The sequence below is a fragment of the Phoenix dactylifera genome, unplaced genomic scaffold (genome assembly GCF_009389715.1).
Source record: "Phoenix dactylifera cultivar Barhee BC4 unplaced genomic scaffold, palm_55x_up_171113_PBpolish2nd_filt_p 001822F, whole genome shotgun sequence".
NCBI classification, from domain to species: Eukaryota; Viridiplantae; Streptophyta; class Magnoliopsida; order Arecales; family Arecaceae; genus Phoenix; species Phoenix dactylifera.
Genome location: NW_024069115.1, coordinates 34,778 through 60,469, shown reverse-complemented (window position 1 = coordinate 60,469; position 25,692 = coordinate 34,778). Strand labels below are relative to the sequence as shown.

The 25,692-nt window shown below is 39.3% G+C and overlaps 1 pseudogene; it reads left to right on the top strand.

Moving 5' to 3' along the window:
- The first annotated feature begins 560 nt into the window (after nucleotides 1-560).
- Nucleotides 561-11,058, top strand: LOC103697844 (annotated as a pseudogene).
- The last annotated feature ends 14,634 nt before the right edge of the window (nucleotides 11,059-25,692 follow it).

The window sequence follows — 25,692 nt, the reverse complement described above, 5'->3', positions numbered from 1 at the left end:
TCACAAAAGATAGCCGTCAATGGGGCAAGCTATCAACCATATGGAGAGAAGAGGGGGGACTTAGCCTTTATATAGAAAACATAAGGGAGCCTTCCCATTAAAGGCTCCAAAATCCTAATTGGGTTTTCTAGCCTATATACCAAAATTACCCACAATTAAATTAGGACTCAATCCTATACATCCAAGGTGCACCAAAGCCCATAAAACAAAATGATCACACATCATATTGGGCCTTAACCATAGTACCATTATAAGCCATACGTCTAATCCGTTTTATAAAACAAAAATATTCAATCAGTGGAAGCTCATATTTTGGAAATATTCTAACATTCCCCCACTTGGGCAAACAACGGAATGCCATTTAATTTTAAAAAATATATATTTTTGAAATGACTCTTGGGTTAGACTACATAGGTGGCAACACATATAACTTAAATGATAATCACCTTGGATACATGATCTGGTCCAACAAAAATATTAACGTCGAACATAGAAGTCGTTACACCATTTAATCGATGTAAGACTACTCCACAGCTACAAATGCTAACATCCTTATCGACATGGATCTCCATCCTCCAACCAATGTGGTAGTATGTAGTATGAACTTAACACCAAAATGTGATCAAAAGGTGTGGCTAATTCACATGCAGTCCTCATAAATGCTTCAAAAAGAAGCCACATGTCTCAAAAGAGACTCACATCCTGTCTTTATGCATTATATCTCGAGATCAAAATGATATCATAATAAAAGACATATGTGAAATGCATGCTCAAATATAGATTATAATTTTTGTGCACAAAATACAGTATTATGAATGGAGAGATAAATATTATTATTATTGGAAGAGACTGTACCCAAAGCATATGGGTTTGCCTACGTACCCGTAAAAATGATCAAGCCAAAACGTAGTTCTTTTACATAAATAACCCCCACTAACCAAAAACATCAAAGGTTTCCACAATGCCCATATTAACAATATGTGTCTTAAAGACTTTTGGTGTGAGTCCCTTAGTCAATGGGTCTGCAATCATTGCCTCTGTATTTATATACTCTATTTTTGTCTGCCTTCTTTAACTTTATCTTAACCACCAAGTACTTGATGTTTATATGCTTAGAGCCACTAGAACTCTTATTAATTCTTTGAAAAGAATACTGTTGCACTACTATCACAATACATGGTAATTGGTCTCGAAATGGAATCAACAACTTTCGGTCTAGAAATAAAATTCCTCAGCCAAAGGCCTTGGACCGTAGCTCCATAACATTGCCACAAATTCAGCCTGCATAGTAGAAGAAGCCACTAGAGTTTGTTTAACGGCTTTTTCAAGAAAAAGCACCACCAGCCATCATAAAAACATAGCCTAAGTTGAACTTCAAATCATCTTGACATCCTGCAAAATCAGAATCTGAGTAGCCTACCACCTCAATATGATCTGTACAGCTAAAAAGTAAGCATATAACCTTCAGTTTTTTTTTCAAATATCTCATAATTTTCTTAGCTGCTTTCCAATGCTATTATCCTAGATTCGATGGAAATCTACTAAGAACGCTCACGTGCATAGGCTATGTCAGGTCCTAGTGCAAACTTAAACATACATCCAGGCTCCCTAACAGCACTTGCATAGGGTATGTTCTTGAAAGATTCCTTTTCAAGTTCTTTCCCTTGGACACTGTGCTTTGCTAAACTTATCCCCTTTTACTATAGTACATCAACCAGGTGCACAGTTTTGTATATTGAACTTCTCCTAAGATGCGTCATATCTATGTCTTCTATGAAAAGTTCCAACAGCCACGGTCTCTATCATGCTGTATCTCAATACCAAGTACAAAGAAGCTTTCCTGAAGATCTTTCATTTCAAAATTAGCAGATAACATTTTTTTTGTCTTATGAAGTACCCTAAGTTACTGGCTGGCAAGTAAAATATCATCAACAATACAAAACAAAAAAAATAAATTTTCTCCCACTTATCTTGAGATAAATTGGTCCACTGTATTTTCAACAAAACCAAGAGAAGTCACAACTTCATCAAATTTCAATACCATATGTCGGGATCCTTGCTTGAGCCATATGTAGATTTGTTCAATTTACACACCAAATTTTTCTTTCCCTCATACGACAAAACCATTAGGTTGCCATATGTAAACTTCATCACAAAGATCTCCCATTTAAAAATGCCGTCTTAACATCTATTTCGATAAAGCTCCAAATTATAATACTGTGTTACAAGTGCCATGATAATTCTAAAGGAATCCTTAGATGAAACCGGTGAAAAAGTCTCATTATAGTCAGTGCACTCTCGCTGAGTGAACCCTTTGGCAACGCAGTCTAGGCCTTTTGTCATTCAACACCCCCTTTGAGTCTAACTTGGATTTGTAAACCCCATTTGCAACCTATGGCCTTAACATGTGGTGGAAGTTCAACAGTTTCCAAACTCTATTTCTCTTCATAGAAAGTCTTTCATCTTCCATGGCATTCAACCATTTATCTGGGTCAGGTCTTGTTAATGCTTCATTAAAAGAGACAGGATCAATATTATGCCTAATATTTAAAATCACTTTCTAGTAAGTAGACAATATAGTCATTAGGCAACACAAAACATCTTTCCCTTTGTGATCTCCTAACCTGTGGTTCAAAAACTAACTCAGCTGCTGTTGAAGGAGGAACGTGAGGTTCTTCTTGATGCTCAGGTTCTTCATTAACTATTGCAATTGGCTGAGAAATAACACTTTCTTGTACAATGGGAATTAGAACTACAACTTGATCCGGTTCAGCAAAAATTTTCTTTAACACAAAACTTCCACTATTACCAATATCATTTTTCAAAAATTTTTCGTAATGGACTCAACAATTTTGGTGCCACGATTAGGACAATAGAACTTATAGCCTTTTGATCTATCTGGATACCCAATGAAAAAACTAGGTGTGGATTTGGGGTTTAATTTCTTTTCAGAAGGATTATAAATTCTAACCTCAGCTGGGCAGCCCCAAACTCCAAAATGGGCTAAACTGGGTTTACGACCTGTCCACAATTCAAAAGGAGTTTTCTCAACAGCTTTAGTAGGAACCCTATTCAGAATGTACATGGCAGATTTCAATGCTTCACCCCATAAGAAGTCTATCAAATTTGTTCTGTTCATCATACTCCTAACCATATCCTTCAGAGTCCGATTGCGCCTTTCAGAAACACCATTTTGCTTAGGTATTTCTAGCATTGTGTATTGAGGGACTATCCACATTTCCATAAAAATCATGCAAAATCACCCATGTTCTGATCGGACTCGTCATACTTAACCATAGTATTCACCACCACATTCAGATCTTACAACTTTAATACTCTTCCTACATTGTTTTTCTGCTTCCATTTTAAATATCTTGGAATTTCTCAAGAGCGTGGGATTTTTCATAAATCAAATAAACATAACCATAATGCGAGAAATCATCATGAAGGGTTATGAAATATTTGTTCCCATATATAGTAGAAGGTAATAGCCCACTAATATTGGTGTGAATTAGATCCAAAAGACCATCGCTTCTAGTGGATCCTTCCTTGTAGTTTTAGTTAGCTTTTTCCTTATGCAATCTATGCAAGCGTTCAAATTCCAAAAAATTCAGAGAGGGTAGAATCTCAGCTTTCATCAATCTCTCCATTCGCTCTCTTGAAATATGCCCTAAACGCTTATGCCACAATATAGAGGATGATTCATGAATTAAAGCCATTTTCTTTCCAACTTTAGTAACACAAGAAACTTCATCAACTGGAGTCAAATTCAATTTGTACAAACTGATGAGAGCACAAAGTGCGATCTACACATCACTTAAATTAGTATTATTGCTAACAAATAATGATAGAAGTGCTGTATTAATATTATATTTTTGTGGGGTACAGTTGATTAGAAATCAAAGCTAAAATACACATTGGGTTCAAAAAGATGCATCACTGTAAGTGACTAGCCAACCACATGGGTCGACCCCAGTTGCACACTAGAAGGAGGTCAAGTTTAGCCATCCACTTCGTCGCAGCTTCATTTTTCTACAGGCCCAAGCATCTGCAAGCCAGCATCTATTCCATGTGTCCGCTCCGCGTGGAAGAAAACGAGCATCCTCCTCTTTCCCCATTTTAAAGGCTTTTGGAGTTCACGATTTATCTATACCCACAGCTTCATCCAGCCGAACGCACGCCTCTTCTGCGTCTCAGTCCCCAGCAAAGATCCCGCTTCATCCATGCGTTCAGCCGAATCCCAAGCTCAATCGTCCGCGAGCCGGCTCCATCTCCGCAATCCGTCCGCGAAGCATCCTCCCAGCGCCCGCGTGGAAGAGATCGCGATCCATCCGCCTCTTCCGGATTAGCAAGCAGTCAGCCTTCCCCAGATCTCGCAGGCGTCCGTGATCCACCTTCCAGATCTTAGATTCCCGCATCCAAGGCACTGGGATCGTTCTGTGCATCCACCTCTCCCAGATTTGCAATCATCCGAGTCCCAGATATCAGGTTTCTGCGTCCGATTCTCCCGCATCCACAGCCTCATCCAGCCGTCCGCGTCCATCATCTTCGCCCGGGGATTCATCTCAGCCGACGGGTCTCTACCGCGTGCGAGGGGGGGATCAAAGGCAAAGGGATATTACCTCTCGGCTGGGGGGAGAAAGGCCATCATCTCCGATTCAAAGAAACAGAGGCCCCCTGCTATTCTAAAAGAAAAATACAGAGAGGGGATACTCTGTTTCGGGCAAAAGAAAAGAAAAAAAAATGGAAGGGGGACTAATGTGTGAAATGAGTGGCTAATATCTTAGGAAGGGTGATGGAGGAACCTTTGATGTATTACTCTTTGAAATAAACTCTAAACTTTTGCTTTGAATGACTTATATATACTGATATGTTCTTGATCCATGCGTAGTTATTTTGTAGATAGTTCTTTAATGGTTTATAACTATTGATATATGGATTGCTTTAGTATTTGATTCGTCGTAGACATAGCGAGCACGATGAATGCTTAGAAATTGAGTTTATATGTTCATGAAACATATACCATGATTAGATATATCCTACCATTAATCTGTAATCAAGAACCATCGAGTTTATTTCTTGGATGTAATATCATCAAGGAAGATTCCAGATCCCTACCATTTCTCTATTTCATTGAACTTTATTTATTTGCATATCATTCTTTCTTTTTAATTTTTGAAAATCAACTGAAAATTACATCTAAAAATTACGCTAATAATCCATAGATCGTTTCTGAAAATTCGACCTCGGACTTCCGAGAATTTACTACTTGTATGATTCTCCTATACTTGGGAGATTAGTTTCGCGAAAGCATTTTTGCGAACGCGTCAAATTTTGGCGCTGTTGCCAGGGAATGGCTGAGTTATTAGTGTAATTTTAGATTTAATTAGTACCTTAGTAGTTAGGTTGAAACCTTATAGTAAAACTAAAACTGGAAAAAAAAATCTTTACTGTTGTTTTTATTCCTTGCACAGTCTGCATCAAACTCTGATATCAGAGTAATTCACCGTCTGATTGAACTCAAATTTGGTTGGCTGGTGCAGAACGCGTGTTTCCTTCATCCGACCGGTCTGATTGACATTCGAAGACTTTTAAGATCATTAGATTAATATGAAACCTTGCTGCTATCTGTTTTGAATTTTCTGTGTTTAATTTTTTTTTTAAAATCAGAATTTTATTGTTATCATATCTCATTAACCCTTGTTGCTAATTGAAAATTGATAAAAATTTTAAGAAAAGATCAAGGGTGATCATTTTAAAAAAATTAAAATTAAATTTTGTATGCTAGGTTGGAATAGGGACAATACTGGGCATTTGAATTGAAAAACTTTTGACAATTCCTTAGATCATATTATTGAAACTCTTTCGCAAAATCTCAGATCTGGTGAGATGGCTGATGACGATGTAGGAAGTCACCATGGTGATGAAGGTAGACCCCCAGTTATGACACTTCGACAATACTTACACCCTACTAGGACTAGTCAACCTTCATGCATGATTATTCCAGAAAACGTAGGACACTTTGAAATCAAACCAGAAGTAATTCAATTGCTACCCAAGTATCATGGGATGGAATCCGAGAACCCTTATCTTCACCTTAAGGATTTTGAGAAAATTAGCGTCACATTTAGAGTGCCAAATGTATCGGAAGACGTCCTTAAATTGACCTTATTTTCTTTTTCCTTAAAGGACAAAGCCAAAACATGGCTGAACTCCTTGAGACCTAGATCGCTAGGAACATGGCATGATATGCAAAGAGAATTTTTGAAAAAATTCTTTTCCGCACAGAGGACTAACTTTTTGAAAAGGCACATTAGTAACTTCCAACAAAAAGACCATGAAACATTTTATGAATGCTGGGAGAGATTTAAAGAATTGCTTCTCTCTGTATCCTCATCATGGGTTTGAAACATGGAGAACCATTAGTTTCTTTTACGAAGGGTTGTCTCCACAATTAAAATAATTTATAGAGACTATGTGCAATGGTCTATTTTCGGAAAAGCAACCCGATGAGGCATGGGACTATTTAGACTCTCTCGCAGAGACTGCACAATTATGGGATACAGGAGATAGAGTGAATAAACCTTTGCCTAAGCCTACTAGCATTGGACATGGGGGCCTTTACAACCTTAGCACTTAGGATGATATTCAGGCTAAAATGGCAGCCCTTACTAGAAAGGTAGAGAAAATTGAACTTAGAAGGATTGAACCCATCAAGACCGTAGAACATAACAGCGAATATTGTAGGATTTGTGAGATGCCTGGCCATCTCACCACTGATTGTCCCACAATACCCGCATTCAAGGAAGTCTTGCACGATCAGGCCAATGTTATGAATACATATCAAAAATCTTTTAATAATCCTTTTTCGGGTACTTACAACCCTGGATGGAAGAACCATCCAAATTTCAGGTGGAGGAATGACCAACCTCAACAAGTATATAACCCAACTCCACCTCCACAGCCTCATTATGCACCCACACCTCCTCAAAAACCCAGTCTCGAAGAAACTTTGCAATCTTTCATGCAAGGTCAAGCCAAAATCAATGATGAAATAAGAAATCAACTGACAACATTGACCACTGCTTTAAGTTCTCAAGAGAAGGATAAGCTACCAGCTCAACCACAACCTAACCCTCAAGTCTACGACGGTAGCAATGCATCATCTTCAACTTCGCATAAAGAACAAGCGAAGAGTATAATAACTTTGGCGAAGTGGAAAAGTTATTGACCGACTAGTCCCTGAACAAACACATGTTATACCTGATTCTGACCCTCCTAAGATAAAAGAAAAGGATAACGAAGAAACCAAAGCACCTACATCTACTGAAAAAATCAAATGTCCTTTTTCTGCACCATTTCACAAAGATTAAAGTCCTTGCAAAAGCTTGAACCAAACTCTGAAATTCTTGAGCTTTTTGAGCAAGTAAAAATCAATGTACCTCTTCTTGATGCAATCAAACAAGTGCCTTCATGTGCAAAATTTTTGAAGGATTTGTGCACTATCAAACGTCGATTAAATGTCAAGAAGAAGGTATTTCTGGCTGAAAATGTGAGTGCGATTTTACAGCATAATATTCTCTCTAAATATAAGGATCCAGGTTACCCAACTATCTCGTACATCATTGGCAATTTTAGGATTGAGCGAGCATTGCTAGATTTAGGAGCGAGTGTGAACTTGTTGCCATATACGGTATATGAGCAACTCGGTTTGGGTGAGTTGAAACCAACAACTATCACCTTACAATTAGCTGATAGGTCAGTGAAAGTCCCTAGAGGGATTATCGAAGATATGTTAGTCCAAGTAGACAAGTTCTATTTTTCTGTCAACTTTATCATACTGGACACACATCCGGCTTCCAATTTACCATATCAGATTTCGATCATCTTAGGACGTCCATTCCTTGCAACTTCTAATGCATTGATCAATTGTAGGAATGGTGTCATGAAGCTTTCTTTTGGCAATATGACCTTGGAACTGAACGTCTTTAGTATAGGCAAACAACCCAGTGATCATGAAGAAAGTAAAGAAGTTGAATGGGTTAAAACCATTGCAGAAGAATATCTGTTAAAAGAAATATTTACTGAATCGACCGACAATGGTTTAATAGATTGGTGTTCTGAAGGTGCTGCTGATGATGTGGTCCCATCTGTTTTAGATAATTCAGATATCATGATGGTCAATAGGTGGAGACCGAGAATAGAGGAATTCGAGCAGTTGCCCTCACAAGGAATAAAAATTGTACAATCTCAAAAACAAGCACCCATACTTGAGCTGAAATCCTGACCAAGGGAACTCAAGTATGCCTTTCTTGGACCTGATAACACTTTTTCCGTAATTATCTCGACTGAACTCGATAATTATCAAGAAGAAAAATTACTTACGGTCCTAAAGAGTCGTAAAGAAGCGCTTGGATGGTCGATTATAGACCTAAAGGGGATTAACCCTTTGATTTGCATGCATTGGATATATTTGGAGGATAATGCGAAAACCACAAGACAAATGCAGCGTAGGCTAAATCCGACAACAAGAGACGTGGTTAAAACAGAAGTCCTTAAGTTGCTTGATGTGGGTATTATTTACCCAATTTCTGACAGTAAGTGGGTGAGTCCTACTCAAGTCGTGCCCAAGAAAGCGGGTTTGACGGTAGTAGAAAATGAACAAGGTGAACTAGTTCCAACTCGTGTCCCGACGAGTTGGCGCATGTGTGTCGACCACCGAAAGCTGAATTTGATCACAAGGAAGGATCACTTTCTCCTACCCTTCCTAGACCAAGTTTTGGAAAGAGTTGCAGGACACGATTTTTATTGTTTTCTCAATGGCTATTTCGGATACTACCAAATCGAGATTTCACCAGAAGATCAAGAGAAGACTACCCTCACTTGTCCTTTTGGCACATTCGCTTTCCATCGGATGCCATTCGGGTTGTGTAATGCACTTGCGACATTCCAAAGATGCATGCTCAGCATTTTTGAAGATATGAACGAAAAATTTTTAGAAGTGTTTTATGGATGATTTCTCTATTTTTGACGACTCATTTGATGATTGCCTGTCACATTTACAAACAGTCTTAGCTCGATATATGGAAAAGAATTTGATACTGAATTGGGAGAAATGCCACTTCATGGTGCCAAAGAAAATTGTCCTAGGACATATTGTTTCATCGAAGAGCATGAAAGTTGATAGAGCTAAGATTGACCTAATCGCCAAGCTACCTGCACCCAATACAGTTAGAGATGTTAGATCATTTTTGGGTCACGCCGGATTTTATAGGAGGTTCATCAAGGACTTTAGTGTCATAGCTCGACCATTATATAACCTCCTATCCCTTGATACACTGTTCAATTGAACTGAAACCTATCAAGAGGCATTCGAAAAATTGAAGTCTATGCTTAGCACTGCACCGATTGTGCGACCATCCGATTGGTCATTACCTTTTGAGATCATGTGCGATGCTAGCGACTATGCGATAGGAGCTGTCCTAGGACAACGCAAGGTAATAAGCCATATGTCATTTACTATGCAAGCAAAACCTTAAATGATGCTCAAATGAATTACACCACCACCGAGAAGGAATTGCTTGCAGTAGTATTTGTATTAGACAAATTTTGCTCTTATATCCTTGGTGCTCCTATTGTTATCTTCACAGACCATGCAGCGCTAAAATATTTACTGAATAAGAAAGAGGCCAAACCATGCTTAATATGATGGATACTTCTACTCCAAGAATTTGACATCACTATCAAAGATAAAAGGAAGTAGAGAATGTGGTTGCTGACCATTTATCACAGCTAGTTTTTAATGATTCGGTGCCACAGTTTTTCATCAAGGACTCGTTCTCCGAAGAGCAGTTGTTTGCACTATCTACTATGCCATGGTATGCTGACATTGTAAACTTTCTTGTCACGAACCGGATGCCGAAGCATTGGGGATCGAATGATAAGAATAATTTCTTGCGTGAAGTAATGAGTTATTATTATGATGCCCCCTATTTGTTCAAGTATTGTAATGATCAAATCTTTAGAAGATGCATACCAGATCATAAGATGCAAAGTGTACTCTCTTTTTGTCATGCCAATGCTTGCGGAGGACACTTTGCATCTAAGAAAACGGCAGCTAAGGTGTTGCAATGTGGTTTTTTATTGGCCTACACTATTTAAAGATACCCACAAGTTCTGTAGGACATGTGACCAATGTCAACGTGTTGGAAGTCTAACTCGTAGGCAAATGATGCCTCTTCAGCCCATTACTGCTATTGAAATTTTTGACATGTGGGGCATCGATTTTACGGGCCCATTCCCACCGTCTTTTGGATATGAGTACATTTTAGTTGGTGTTGAGTATGTGTCCAAATGGGTAGAAGTTGTGTCTTGTCGAACAAATGACCACAAATTAGTTTTAAATTTTTTTAAAGAAAACATATTTTCTAGGTTTGGGATGCCCAAGGTTATAATTAGTGATAGGGAAAAATATTTCTGTAATAAGCCTTTTGAGATCCTATTACGAAAGTACGGTATCATCCATAGAATTGCAACTCCTTATCACCCACAGACTAGTGGCCAAGTAGAGTTAGCCAATCAGAAGATTAAATGAATTTTAGAGAAAACGGTGAATCCATCACGTAAAGACTGGTCTTTAAAACTTTCTGACGCATTATGGGCTTACCATACTGCTTATAAAACTATTTTGGTATGTCCCCGTATCGGCTAGTCTATGGAAAAGCATATCATCTACCTGTTGAAATAGAGCATAAATCGTATTGGGCCATTAGAAAATTAAACTTTGAATTGCAAGATGCTGGTTGAGCTAGAAAATTACAATTAAGTGAGTTGAATGAAATTCGTCGGGATGAGTATGACAATGCTAGACTTTGTAAAGAACGAATAAAAATTAGGCATAATAAATCAATTCTAAGAAAATCTTTTGAACCTGCACAAAAAGTTCTTTGTTATGACTCTCGCTTACATCTATTTCCTGGAAAGTTATGATCAAGATGGACAGGTCCTTTCATTGTAAAAACTGTTTTTCCACACGGGGCAGTTGAGATTGAGAATCCACAGGATGGCATTTTAAGGTAAATGGACACAGATTAAAACCTTTTCTTGAAAATTTTGCAGATGAAGAGGACTCCTTTCCCTTGGGGGAGCCTTCTTATGATTGAGTATGACGGCAAAGGTATGTGTATATTAGTTAGAATTGTTTTTTTTTAATTTCTAGTTTACTTCTTATTTTGTAGGTCTTCTTTTCTCGATATCAACCGCTCAAGGTATTCCTCTTCTCTCCAATATTATTTTCTCTATTGTCTCTCATATATAGTTTCTTGCATCTTTTACATTGAGGACAATCCAATGTTTAAGTTGGGGGGAGGGAAAAATTTTGCTTTGATAAAAAAAAAAAAGTTTTTGCATTTGATTTATTCTATTACTTTCTTTTCTGAGCAAATGCACATGTATTTTCATATTGAGTTTGTGCAACTATTAAGGCAAGGAACACATGCATACTATGACTGATCAGAAACTTATTATTAGATCCCCGCACGTGTACTTAATGACAATAGAAAAGCTTCAGGAGTTCACATTTGTTAACTGCATTTTTGTTAGCCTTATCCGTGAAAGAAGTACGAGTATCCTTGTTCGTACTATAAGATTTATGATTTGGTTTTCACATAAAAGATAGAGGTTGAATATTCCGGCTTGATTACTTAGGTACCTTATGATCCGACCTTGGTTGACCGTCACGATGCAGTCACATATATAATAAAAATACCTATATGGTTCAGCCTACCTTCTCTTTTCTTGCATAATTATTATAAAAAAATTCTTTATGATGACAAGTCTGGCCTCGTGGCGTAGTTTGGTTCGAGTAATTAAGTTCGAGGAGTGTTTCACCTAATGTCTTGAGCCAACTGGATCGGAGGTCATTGGCTGAAAGCTCGCTACATGGACCTTACTGGAGCCTAATGGGTTGGATAGCTGTAGTCGTCATGGGTATTGAAAAAAAATAAAAAAAATAAAAAAAATAAAATAACAATAAGCATGAATGAGTTGGTCAGGCTGAACCTAGTGACATGTGGTAATGGCTGGTTTGACTCCATTGTATTGGACCTCTGTGTACCCGGGTTGTTTAGTTGGGATTGATAGCTCTTTCTTTATATGCAAATCATTATTGACAAATTTAGACAACATGTGATATTCTGAAAATTTGATAGACCAAGCTCTAATAAACTGTAGTAAACACTTGTGAACTTGAGTAGTGCACCTAAAATTCAAGCAGTATCATGTTGTGGTGGAGGTATTAGTGCTCTAAGAAAGTCATTCTGTTTATGCATACTACACTTTAGTATTCCCCTTGCTTTGATAGTTGCCATGCTTGAGAAAAATATATATCACGTGTGTATTGACTTAGATTTCATTATATATCATTTTATGAATGATGTTTGTGGGTAACATCACTGCAAACCCTCACGAGACAACACTCGTCCACTAGGGTAACCTAGGAGTTTTACGGCTTGTTGCACGTACTAAGTGCAATCGTGATTCCTACGAAAGTGAGTACATATCTTAGTTTTATGTCTTTAGTTTCAATAAAAAGTCATAGGTTAAACCACACCTTTTGGACTCTCATTTTATTATTTGCTCGTTAATTGCTAGAGACTAGCAATAAGCTAGTTGGAGGGTGTGATGAGAGCATAAAAGTGCGATTTACACATCACTTAAATTAGTAATATTGCTAACAAATAATGATAGAAGTGGTGTATTAATATTATATTTTTGTGGGGTGCAGGTGATTAGAAATCAAAGCTAAATGCACATTGGGTTAAAAAAGATGCATCACTGTAAGTGACTAGCCAACCGCATGGGTTGACCCCAGTTGCACACTAGAAGGAGGTCAAGTTCAGCCGTCCACTTCGTCGCAGCTTCATTTTTCTACAAGCCCAAGCATATGCAAGCCAGCATCTATTCCACGTGTCCGCCCACGTGGAAGAAACGAGCATCCTCCTCTTTCCCCGTTTCAAAGGCTTTTGGAGTTCACGATTTATCTGTACCCACAGCTTCATCCAGCCGAACGCACGCCTCTTCCGCGTCTTAGTCCCCAGCAAAGATCCTGCTTCATCCATGCGTTCAGCCGAATCCCAAGCTCAACCGTCTGCCGAGACGACCCTCTCAGGAAAACAGAAAAATAAGGATTCAAACCGTTCATCATCGGAGTCGTCCCCGTAAAGTGCCGAGTCGACCCCAAACAAAGTGAAAAGTAAATTTATACAGCCGAGACGTCTCGCATTGAAGCGGAGACGTCTCCGGAGCGCCTGGGACGCGACTGACAACTTTTGCAGGTTTGGTTTGAATTTCAAATCTCTTTTACTTTATCTCTAACGGCTATATTTGCTTTTTGGGCTATAAAAGGGAGCTCCTAAGTGCTTCTCAACAACTTCTCACCAACCCAAAGCAAGATCATTCAAGAGAGAAGAAAGAAAAAGAGGTTCAAGGGAGTTAGTGCATTCAAGTGAAGAAATCAAGTGCTTTCAAGTTTTCCAACTGATTTCAAGCTCAACTACTCTCTTCCGCTCGGCATTCAAAGCTCACACTCAAGCCTACGCGATCCACATCGGAAGAATCATCATTTCCCACGCTTCCAACGGCAAAAGGATTCTTCCGGATTTTATAGTTTATCATTGTTATATTTGCTTATTTAGAGCTTTCCAATCGTTTGTAAAACTCTTTCAATATTGTGCTTGTTCCAGTCAAGGGACTTGGAACAAGGGAAAGGCGTCCCAAGCCTAGGTGAAATTGGAGGTTATAGGGTTTGTTGTTAGCCTGGTGTAAAACAACGAGTTGGGTAGTGCACTCGCAAAACTACCGGACTGTAATCTTGGATTATAGTAGAAATTCCCAAAGGTGCTTTGGGGAGTGGATGTAGGAGCAGTGGAAGCTCCGAACCACTATAAAACCTTGTGTTTGCGATTGACTGTTCTCATCCCTCTATCTTTACTTTAGTTCTTACATTTGCGTGTTTTATTTTTTAATTAGTCAAAAAGGTTTTAAAACACCCAATTCACCCCCCTCTTGGGTGATCATCTTTGGGCAACAGTTAAGAATGGTAGGTTGACTTTGAAGGTTGGTGAAGAAGAGGTAGAGTTTAATTTATTTGAAGCTACTAAATATCCTTCTTTTACTGATCATGTTTTTCGAGTTGATGTTGTAGATGAGTCGACTAGAGAATTTTTTAGGGCTGAAAATACTAAAGAACCTCTTGAGACTTGTTTAGTGAGTGCAGGGACAAGTAAAGATGATAATCTAGAGATTGCTAAAGTGGCGTGTGCATTAGAGGCTACATGTCCTAAGCCAAAGAAGAGAGGTATTTATTTTGAGGATATCGGCAAAGGTAAGCCACCCCCTCCCCCTTCTAATGTGCAAGCACCAGTTCTGGAGTTGAAGCCATTACCCTCACATCTCATGTATGCATTTTTAGCTGAGAATAATACTTTGCCTGTGATTGTGAGTGTTTCTTTGTCTGATGAGCAACTTGACAAATTGATACGTATTTTGAGATTGAGAAAAAAAGCCATAGGATGGACTATATCAGACCTTAGAGGAATTAGCCCTTCATTGTGTATGCATAGAATTTTAATGGAGGATAACCATAAACCTATTGTTGAAAATCAGAGACGGTTAAATCCGAACATGAAAGAAGTAGTTAGGGCTGAAGTTCTTAAATGGTTAGATGCAGGGATTATTATCCTATATCTGATAGTTTATGGATTAGTCCAGTGCAGGTAGTACCTAAAAAGGGTGGGATGACTGTGGTGTATAATGAAAATAATGAATTAATTTCCACTAGGACAGGAACTGGGTGGAGAGTCTGCATAGATTATAGGAAACTTAATAGTGTTACCCGTAAGGATCATTTTTCTTTACCTTTTCTTGATCAGGTGCTTGAGAGACTTGCTGGGTATGCGTATTACTGTTTTTTAGATGGTTATTCAGGGTATAACCAGATTTCTATATCCCCCGAAGATCAAGAAAAGACCACCTTCACTTGTCCTTATGGTACTTTTGCATTCCGTAGGATGCCTTTTGGTTTGTGTAATGCACCTGCTACATTCCAACGTTGCATGATGGCTATTTTCTCTGATTTTGTTGAAAAGATCATGGAGGTTTTCATGGATGATTTTTCTGTTTTTGGATCTTCTTTTGATAGTTGTTTAGATAACTTATCTCGAGTTTTGCAGCGCTGTGAGGAGACCAATTTGGTCTTGAATTGGGAGAAATGTCATTTTATGGTGCAGGAAGGTATTGTTTTAGGCCACAAAATTTCAGCAAGAGGCCTTGAAGTGGACCGAGCAAAAATAGAAATTATTGAAAAATTGCCACCACCTACAAATGTTAAGGGAGTTAGAAGTTTTCTTGGTCACACAGGATTTTACTGGCGTTTTATTAAGGATTTCTCTAAAATTTCTAAACCTCTTTGTAATCTGTTGAATAAGGATGTTGTGTTTGATTTTGATAAGGACTGTTTGAATGCTTTTAACAGGTTGAAGCAAGAGTTGGTGTCAGCACCAATTATGGCAGCCCCAGATTGGAGTTTGCCTTTTAAGCTAATGTGTGATGCTAGTGATTTCGCTCTGGGTGCTGTTCTCGGCCAGAGAAAAGACAGGAAGTTGCATGTTATATATTATGCTAGTAGAGTTTTAAATAATGCACAGTTGAATTATGCAACTACTGAAAAAGAATTGCTTGCTGTTGTGTTTGCTTTTGACAAGTTTCGATCTTATCTTGTAGGTTCCAAGGTAATCGTATATACGGACCATTCAGCAATCAAGTACTTGCTGAAAAAGAAAGATGCCAAACTGCGCTTGATTCGGTGGGTGCTGTTGCCTCAAGAATTTGATCTTGAGATTCGAGACAAGAGAGGCATGGAGAATGTGGTGGCAGATCATTTGTCTAGATTAGAGGGGCAGTCAAGAGCAGATGAGGTGCCCATTAATGAAAGCTTTCCAGATGAGCAGTTGTTGGCAGTTTTAATCATCCCCTGGTATGCTGATTTGGTGAACTATTTGGTGAGTGGCATTGTTCCCCCTGATTTGAGCTATCATCAGAAGAAAAAGTTTTTGTGGGATGTGAAGCATTATTTTTGGGAAGAACCGCTACTCTATAAACACTGTGCAGATGGGATGATTAGAAGATGTATGCCCCAAGATGAGATGCAGGATATACTTGACCATTGCCATTCCTTGGAGTGTGGTGGACATTTCAGTACCTCTAAGACAGTTGCAAAGGTATGACAATCTGGTTTTTATTGGCCGACCATGTATCAAGATACTAGACAATATGTGAGCATGTGTGATAGATGTCAGAGGGTTGGCAACATTTCGAAAAAGAATGAGATGCCCTTGACCAATATCTTGGAGGTTGAACTATTTGATTTATGGGGAATTGATTTCATGGGCCCATTTCCTTCTTCCTTCAATAATCAGTACATTCTGGTAGCAGTGGATTATGTGTCTAAATGGGTTGAAGCTACTGCAACTCAGACTAATGACTCTCGAGTGGTGATGAGATTTGTGAAGAAAAATATTTTTTCAAGATTTGGTGTGCCGAGAGCTATTATTAGTGATGAAGGCTCCCATTTTTGTAATCGGTCATTTGAGGCTTTGTTGAAGAAATATGGGGTTACTCATAAGGTGGCACTTGCCTATCATCCCCAAACAAATGGGCAAGTGGAACTTGCAAATAGGGAATTGAAGCAAATTTTGGAGAAAACTGTGAGCAGTTCAAGAAAGGATTGGGCAAATAAGTTAGATGATGCACTTTGGGCCTATAGGACAGCTTTCAAGACACCTTTGGGTATGTCTCCTTACAGACTTGTCTTTGGAAAGTCTTGTCACTTACCAGTGGAATTGGAACACAGGGCCTATTGGGCAACCAAGGATTTGAACATGGATTTGAAAGCTACGGGAGAAAAGAGATTGTTACAGTTGAGTGAGTTGGAGGAGTTTAGGTTTGATGCTTATGAAAATACTCGGATTTACAAGGAAAAGACAAAGCATTGGCATGACAAACATCTTCAGATTAGAAACTTCGAAATTGGACAGCAAGTATTACTCTTCAACTCAAGACTTAAGTTATTTCCAGGCAAGCTTCGTTCTAGGTGGTCTGGCCCTTCACGGTAACGAAAGTGTATCCATATGGTGCTGTTGAGGTGCGTAGTGAGGTCACTGGTGCATTCAAGGTTAATGGGCAGCGTTTGAAGCCTTATCTTGCTAGTAATGTGGTTCCTAAAGGAGTGATTTACTCTTTGAAGAATCCTACCTATGGTTGATGGTGAGGAAGCAAGCTAATGACTGTAAACAAGCGCTTCTTAGGAGGCAACCCAACCACAAAAAAAAAAAAAAAAACCTTTCTTTTGTCTTTTGTTATATGTTTTAATTGTTGTTTTTATTTAAGTCTTTGAATAATTATTGTTGTTACTGTAAACAAGCGCTTCTTAGGAGGCAACCCAACCACAAAAAAAAAAAAAAAAACCTTTCTTTTGTCTTTTGTTATATGTTTTAATTGTTGTTTTTATTTAAGTCTTTGAATAATTATTGTTGTTATCCCTTTCTTTTTGGTTGTGTTGTGTAGGTGCAGAAAAATCAAGCAAAAAGCTAGTTCGTGTTCAATTCAGTCGGACATTCATTGTGTTCAGCCTTGCTAAAAGGGGAGTATTAGTCTTCCATTTTTCTTTGCTTTCACATTGAGGACAATGTGAAAATTATGTTTGGGGGAGTGGATATTTGATTATGCTGAATGTTGGTACAGGTTATGTTTGTTTGAGAAAGAAAATTTTTTCGAAATTCTGGTTTGTTCACTTTCATGCAAGTTAATTGGTGATCATATCCATGTCTTCCAAACCAAATTTTTATGTGAAAGATTAGGAGAAATGAACATGCATTTGCACTTGTGTGAGACTTATCTAGGATCAATATTACACTTTTGGGTTCTTTATTGTGTTTAAGCATTGAATTTTGATTTAGGATAGGCAATATCTTATAAAGCAAGAGTAAGCATATTTGTTTTCCTTTGGGATTATTGAAGTACATCTTTCCTTGCAAAGTTGTATAAGTTGTGTGATTATGCATAAAAGATGAGTGTGATGCTTTTCTTGTGATTATCCCCTTTGATCTAGTCCTAAACAGGGTTTAAGTAAATAGAGTGATAATGATTAGACAGTCGAATAAATAAATGTGTACAAAGTTCTTTCTACTCCAATGTTTTGAGTTGCTTAGTAACTAGGGGTATTCATCACCAATGTTTACTTTTACGTCAAACGGCAACTTGAAATATGAGTATGCAAAAGCACTTTAAGTATGTGACTTGTTGAGTAACCGGGTGCATCCATCACAAATGCTTGTATTCGCGTCAAAAGGCAAGTGACAACTTAAAGACAAAGAATAAATTGCAACAAAAAAAAAAAAAAAAAAACTCTCTAGTTTGCTACCTTGTTTGTAGTAGTGAGAAGGGGTGATTGCAGGTTGAGTTGTTGCATGATTCAATTGTGTTGGTCGCATGATAAATATGATTGAGTTTGGAATTATATATGGATATTTGATCTAGAGAATGTGAGTATGCTTAGTTTTCCTTTATTTGCTATTGTTTATGTACTAAGTTGAAGATTTGATGTTTGCATGATAGGTCCTTTGGGTGTGATGAGTTGAGCCTGACTATGGTTATTGTCCTTTGTTTTTATGGTTTTTCTTTTGCTTGAGGACAAGCAAACATTCAAGTTTGGGGGTATTTGATGTGGGAATTTATTTCACACATTTTCTTAGTCTTAATTATTTTATTTTAGAGTGTTTTGTATGTTCTTAGCTCATTTGTCTAGAATTTAGGTGTCTTTTATATTTATTTAATTCTTGAAAATTCTTGGTATTTTGCAGGTGTTTAATTATTGAATTGGTTGAAATTGGGCTGGTCTAGTCAACCCAAAATACTGTTCGGTTTTTGGGTTCTAATCGGAGCTACAGACCTCCGTTTCAGATGTTGTTTAGCTTGCTGGAAAGATAAGATGGAGACCTAAAACTTTTATGAAGATTACAAAACCAAGTTCTGCCGTTTTAAAGTCCAAAACTTAGCCGAAACGGAGAAGTCCGAATCTGTCCAGAATTTTACTGCGTCCCAGACCCTGTTTCGGTTTTCAGCTTGTATCTGGAGTTATATAAGTCAGAATAATGCAAACCCAGATGCATTGGAAAGCTGAGAACTATATCTAAAACTTTCGTGAAGGATCCAACTCCAAAGTATATCGTTTTGGTGCTCTAAATCCAGCTGGGAGTCGAGTCTAAAAATCAGCCTAGAATTTCGGGATTTCAGCTAGCAGATAGGGAGGAAATCTGTTTTAAAATTCAAAAAAAAAGAAAATTCCGAAAAAGAGGAGGAGAGCTAGCAGATACGAGGAGGAGGAGAAGCAGATAAAAAAAGAAGAAGCAGAGAATCTGAAATTCCGAGAGGAGGAAAAGCTAGAAATTCTGAGAGGAAGAAAAAGCTGGAATTCTGGGAGAAAGAACGGAACGGAGGATTTTTGCAAATACAGAGTTCTTTTCCTTTCTCTTATATATATGTATATTTTTATTTTTATTTGCTGAATTGTTATTAAGAATGTTGAATGCGAATTTATGTTTGAGAAATAATTGGATTGATTTATTAGTTATGATTTGCTAGTTTTCTTATCCTAGGGCTAGGGCGTAGTCATTGAATTTTTGATATGAATTGAGTATGGTTGTATTGAATATCTTTTGTTAATTGCAATTTGATGATTTCGGTTTTCACTCTTGCAATTTACTGGCCATGAATTGCATGCTTAAGATGTTGAATGAAGTAACGAAAGTTGAAGTTCGATATTAGTTGGTGAATTTATCAAACATTGGTGGTGTAGTTTATAAATAAATGCACACCCTTGTGACCTACAATCAAGAATTTCACAGATCATAATGAATTTATATTAATTTCTATGATCACGAAAGTAGACATAGGATTAATATAGGTATAGGTGTTATACCTTGAAAGAGGATATCACATAAAAAAAAGGGATTCGGTCATTGTAATTAGCAGAATATTAACAATCAGATTTAAATTCATTGAAGGAATTCAATTGATGAAATCCAAGCCCTAGGAACCTTTCACATTTGATTTTTCAGGTCAAGAAATTGCAGTCAGTCACATCAATTTGGGGTTGTCTAAATAATATAGAAAATTTATAAATTGGTACTTGAATCGCCTCCTTGTGGAAACGATACTCTTTTTGCCCTATTCTACTTGTCATGACCCATGCACTTGTGGTAGAGTCTAGGGACTATCAAGTTTAGTCTAGGGACTATCATGCCCTAGTCTAGTAACTTCTTGTCTTGGTCACGCTCAGTACCCTTGTTCTCTAACAAGCACCTGCACTATCACTTCAGTGTCCCTACACTGTGGACTCAAGTCTCGTCCATCCAGAAGGAAAGTGATCTGTGCACTGATCGGATCGATCACCGTCCTCGTGATGATCCATTGATCAGGAGCATTTAAAAATTAATCACCAATGATACATGGCTCAAATTCTCAACTCTTGAGAATATGCATCATCATCTTATTAATTTCTTGGACGATTCATAGACACATAATTAATATGAATGAAAAGATGCCTTTTATTTATTCAATAATAAATAGTCAAGTACAAAATTATGTCCCTAGAATTAACAATGTGTCAGCCAGATTGGCTTCTAGGACATACATCTAATACCCTGCTCATCTCATGCATCATCTTTGACTTGATCGTTGACGTACATCACATCACAGAAATACAATCAGATATAAAATAAAATAAAAATAAATTACATCTCCCTTTTAGGAGGCACGCAGGCCTCTCAAAACATCAAATAAGATGCATGCAAGCATCTGAAAAATTACATGACATCACAGATCACATCGCAGGTCATTACATTTGATACCAAAAGGGTTTGAATCCTATGATCATCACCATATGCAACAATTATAATTTTCATATCTGAAAACTAACTGATTATATCATGACATAGGTTGCTGATCATGCTAATCATGATTCTAAACTTTGTAATCTCATTAACAATGCAATTAGAATCATCATCTTATCACATAAAAATCAGCATGCAAAAATCAGCACCCCTGAAAAATCTGCATGCAGAAATTTTCAGCATGCATGATCATTAAATTTTCAGATCTAATAAGCCTTTAGATAATTAATTCTTACCTTAATCTACGAAGCCTAGGCTCTGATACCACTATTGGAAACCCGCCCATGCCGCTGATATTTCAAAAAGATCAGATGGCAGCGGAAGAGGCATGTGCGGGATCGACGTTCATCGCATGAACGTTGTTTCATGAACCGTTCGTAGTTAGGCAAGAATTAAAAACTTTTAAAAATATTAGAAGATCAGATCTTCACCTTGTGCGGGTAGATGATCACCGCAAATCTGAGTTCGTGGTTTAGGATGAAGGTTTGCTTGAAGCCATTCAAGTGCCCGGCCTCTACGGGTATCCACACGAAGCAGAGGACCGATCCAATCGCTCTAATCTCCCCGGGGTGCTAGCTCCCTTGCAGAGATATGTTTTGATGGCTGATCTCCTCTCTTTCAATCAACCCTTGATTGTGCTTGAGAGGAGGAAGAAGAAGAAGCAACCAAGGAAGAAGAACACAGCCCCTGCAGCCTTCTTTCTTTTCCCTACGTTGGAAGGAAGAAGGGAGGAAGAGGATGCCGCCAACACCTTGGACTTGTTCTTCCTTGCTTGCGGCTGAACCAAGGAGAGGGAGAGGGTGGCCATGGCACAAGAGGGAGAGGGTTTCAAATGCCCTAGGTCAGCTGCCCCTTACCCCTTTTTAAAGGGAGTGGAGCTCCTAACGTTTAGGAGCTCCATGACAACCTTCCAAAGAGGGGGCGCCGGCCCCTCTCTTCATGCCGCACCAAGGAGAGGGAAAAAGAAGGTGTTGCCCAGATAGACAACCCAAGAGGGGGGGGTGAATTGGGTTTTTAAATTAACTTAGCTAATTAAAACTTTGTGGATGATTAACTAAATACTATAGCCAGTTATTTAATTAAAGCTAAGTGCTGTGAGTAATGTGTGGGGAAGAAGATGAGAGACAATGCACTATAAACACAAAGTTTTATAGTGGTTCGGAGCTAACCCTTGCTCCTACGTCCACTCCCCAAGTCTCACTTGGGAATTTCACTATAACCCCCTTGGATTACAGCCGGTTGTTTTGCAAGCTCACAACCGAACTTGTTGTTTTACGAGCTCACAACGAACTCGGTCGGTTTTCCCAGGCTCACCGACTAGAACCAACCCCGATTGTTTTCCCGGGCTCACAATCAAACCCTTACACTCGTTGGTTTTAAACCGGCTCACCAACCAACCTTAATCCCCTTGATTCAATCCCCCGATTGAATCAAGTAAATACACGAGATAGAAGAAAACAGAAGATAGCTTCTCAAAAAGCAGATTTAAAACAATATAATCGTAAAGGAGTTAGAAGCCCTCAAACGCTTTTAAGATGGTGAAGAGGTGTGGCTTCTGGAACTCCGGTCTCCTCTTGAAAGAGTGATCGACTTGAAAGCAGGAGGAGGAAGCTTTGAATGCTGGGAAGATGTTGGTGGAGCAGTAAATGCAGATCTTTCCTTTTTCTCGTTGAAGAGCACTTAGAGAGCTTGAAGACTTGAATGCTAGGAGTGGAATGTGTGTTTTTTTTTACCTTGCTACAGTCTTCTGTGGCTATTTAAGCCAACCCCCACGGAAACTAGCCGTTACTCTGCTTTTTCTGGCCGTTCTGCACACTCTGCGCAGCCTGACAATGTGACCGTTGGTGGGTTGGAGTCGACTCGCGCGATCAGGAGTCGACTCGGCTGTAGCAGGAGTCGACTCGAGCTTTTCCGGAGTCGACTCGGCAACTGTTCCCAGTTTGAATTAAAGTTGCCGTCTTGACTGGGAGTCGACTCGTCTTGACCCGGAGTCGACTCGCCAACTTCTGGCGCTGACCTGGCAATTTTGGAGTCGGCTCATCCTCTGTAGTCCGTGGATCCAAATTTGAATTTTGTCCACTCGAGTCGACTCGACTGTCCTGGGAGTCGACTCGAATCTCAGAGCCCGAACTCCCGATTCTCTGTCTTTTGGCTCATCCAGTCTTGGAGTCGACTCGAACTTCCTTGGAGTCGACTCGGCTCTCAGTTTCCGAAAGTTGGTCTTCTGCCTTTTGACGTGAAGCTTGTCTTGGAGTCGACTCGAGCTGTCTGTGAGTCGACTCGAATCTCAGAGGCAGTAACATGGTCTTCTGTCTATCGATGGTCGCACAGTCTCGGAGTCGACTCGCGTACTGCGGGAGTCGACTCGAATCTCAGAGTCCATAAAACGCTCTCTGACTTTTTCTTTGCGTACCGCTGGGAGTCGACTCGCGTTCCACTGGAGTCGACTCGAATCTCAGAGTCCATAAAACGCTCTCTGACTTTTTCTGTGTGTACCGCTGGGAGTCGACTCGCGTTCCACTGGAGTCGACTCGAATCTCAGACCTGAAAAACTGCTCTTCTGTCCTTCTGTCTGTTTTCAGTCGGAGTCGACTCGTACTGATCAGGAGTCGACTCGAGCTCGTGCCAGTGACCTTGATACGCTTGGAGTCGACTCGTGAGACTCGGGAGTCGACTCGTATCTCAGACATTGGTTCATGCAGACTTCTTAACTTATCCAAAATGCTATGAACTAAGTCTAGAGACACTTGGACAGGATTTTCACTGAAACACTCAATTGAATTCATTAGTAATCACAAGATATACTCCAATGCTTTGAGCTCATCAAAATCAAATGGGGTTTTAATCAATCACTCCACAATCTCTCCCTTTTTGATGATGACAAAACTTTGAGTATATGTAAAATGAATTGCTCATAAAACAATGAAGTAAAATCCATAAATGAATTCAAATGTCTGATAATTTAATTTATCCAAGTTTGAAAGGAGTGAAACATTAAATTTGGGAGTTAAAGTTCCCCCTTTCATTTGAAATTATATAAGCCTTCATATTCTGCAATCAATTGTTTGGCTTATATGTCATTAATGTTTTAGCTTGATTAAAATTCAGATTCTCCCCCTCAACATATGCATTCAACTATATTTTGATTTTCTGAATTTCCTCTTCATGCTTTGAAGGTTTTTTTGAACTGAATTTTATCTTTAGAGGGAAAATCTGTCAATTTGTTCTTGAGTAGGATTCAGCTAATCTCCGAATATCCCTTGAATAGATTCTGGAGATTACTCCATTAGGAGCCCCAAAAGAGAGATAATGAGCCTCGAGGTACCGAATCCACTTAGAACAAATTTATGTGTGTTTTTAAGAGTTTATCGTTTTATTTATTTCCATTGATTTCTTTTACATATTTTTTAATATTTCTCCCCTTGTACATATTTTATACTTACACTTTTCTCCCCCTTTTTGTCATCATACCAAAAAGGAGGTAATCACACACAATCAATGACACAAATGGCACAGTCAATCATCAAATGGCACAGAAATGAAGATAAGATGTCTACTCATTGTATTGATATGAAGGTGAATACATTTGAGCATACAATAGGTAAAGCAAGAACAATACAAAAGAAGACAAAACACAACTCAAAATCATCTATGACCTCCTCGAGGATGTGGCTCCCCCTCTCGAGGATACATCTCCTCCTCTGGAGGATGTAGCTCCTCCTCTCGAGGATGTGACTCCTCCTCTCAATCGGCTCTGCTCCATGAGGAGGGCGACTGCCTCTGTAACATGGCCCAGCTGCGTGATAATAGACGTGGTGGCTCTGCTATGTGTAGTGGAGAGCTCAGTCACCGACGTCTGAAGCCCAGTCACCGAGGTCTGAAGTGCGTCCAGCTTGTCGATGAGCACATTCGACAAGCGCTCGGCCCCCTCGGTGGTGGTGTGCATGTCACGGCGGATGTCATCCCGCATCCTCCTCGTGGTGCTCGTGACCTCGCTCATGCTGTGGAACTGGGCCTGCACCAGGGTCCTAATGTTGTAGATCTCCTGCCGCACCTCAGCCGTCATGTCTGTCACGGCTGTCAAGGATGGGACCAATGCTGAGGATGGAGTGGGTGCAGGAGTGGGAGCTGGCACGGAACCTCGGAGCTCCCGGAGCTGCTCTGGATCAATACGGACCTCCATAGATGGTGGAGCTGAGGAGGAAGGTCCGGCAGAGGTGGTAGGAGCAGGAGGAGTGGATGGAAGGTCTGGATGGTCTGGGGACTCTGGGTAGTCAGAATCTGGCTCTGGACTGGGTGATGGTCTGGTGGTCTGAGCGGTGAGAGTGGACTTCCTAATCCAGATCCCTTCTCTCTTCCGAAATCCCATCCTGTGCATGGTCCCCGTACCCAAGCGATCAGTCCATCGCAAGGCACGAGAGGGTTCCTTCTCAGGAATGAAAATTTCGTACTGCCTAAAGAGAAGAGTGAATATCATTCCGTATGGGAGGGAGAGCCTAGGTCTATCCAGGGGCTCACACATATACCTATAAATGAGCTTGGGGAAGTTGACCGGGGTGTCCTGAAGAATGTAAGACATAATAGCTAGGTCCCTCTCATTCACAAAATCAAATCTCCCTGTCTTAGGGAAGATGGACCTGGACAAAATGCTCAAAAGGATTCTCACTTCAATAGGAAGTGAGCT